The 779-nt window shown below is 70.7% G+C and overlaps 1 protein-coding gene across 1 annotated transcript in view; it reads left to right on the forward strand.

The window, feature by feature from the left end:
- PDE2A (phosphodiesterase 2A, cGMP-stimulated) overlaps nt 1-779 on the forward strand; it is a 103,904-nt gene that overhangs the window by 34,953 nt on the left and 68,172 nt on the right. The window lies entirely within an intron of this gene.

The following is a 779-nucleotide window of genomic DNA, read 5'->3' on the forward strand; positions in this document are numbered from 1 at the left end:
GATGACCCCGGTGACCCACTGAACCCCCGGACGCGGCCCCTCCGGGCAGCCGGCAACTGAGGCCAGGCTGCGCCGCCGCGATGGGACGGCAGGGGGCGCAGGAGCGTCGCGGCTGCCGCAGGCGCCTGAACCCAGAAGCCGCTCTGCGGAGAAACGCGCTCCCGGCGCGCAGGTCCCACCGCGGAACTGCGGACCGTGTGGCCCTGGGGCCTGCACCCTCTCCGGCTCCGGGGACGGCAAAACAGACCTGCCGGCTCAGGCCTGAGGGCCCAGTCAGTCGCGGCCGCCGTGTGTGCGCTCGGTGTCTGTGCGCACGTGTCTCTCTCGCAGATGGGCGACTGCTCCAGGGCCTGTCCGTCTCGGAGCGGCCTCCAACATTCTCCCGACATCTCCCTGCCTCCTAGATTGAGGGAGAGGAGTAAGCCCGAGGCTCCTGCGGTGTCCGCGGCCCCTGCCTCCCTTTTCCTTCTCCTTCCCTCCCTACCCCACCCCACTGCGCCCGTCTCTGCCTAGGGCTCTGGCTGGGCCCCGGGCCCCAAAGTAGTGGCGGGGAAACAGGGTGCGATCAGACAGGGTGGAGGCTCTGAGAGCGGCCCTTGCGAGATGCGAGAGAAGTGGCGACCGGGCGAGGGGCAGCGAGCGCAGGCTGACAGCAGGCCAGCTGGAAGGGCCGAGGGAACCCAGGGCGAGAGAGAAGCGCGGTGACAGAGGCCGGGGGTCCGGTGGGGTCAGAGGATCCGACGGGCAGAGAGGTGCGGTCCGCGGTGGCGGGGACATAG

The sequence above is a fragment of the Mandrillus leucophaeus genome, unplaced genomic scaffold (assembly GCF_000951045.1).
Source record: "Mandrillus leucophaeus isolate KB7577 unplaced genomic scaffold, Mleu.le_1.0 Scaffold432, whole genome shotgun sequence".
Taxonomy (NCBI): Eukaryota; Metazoa; Chordata; class Mammalia; order Primates; family Cercopithecidae; genus Mandrillus; species Mandrillus leucophaeus.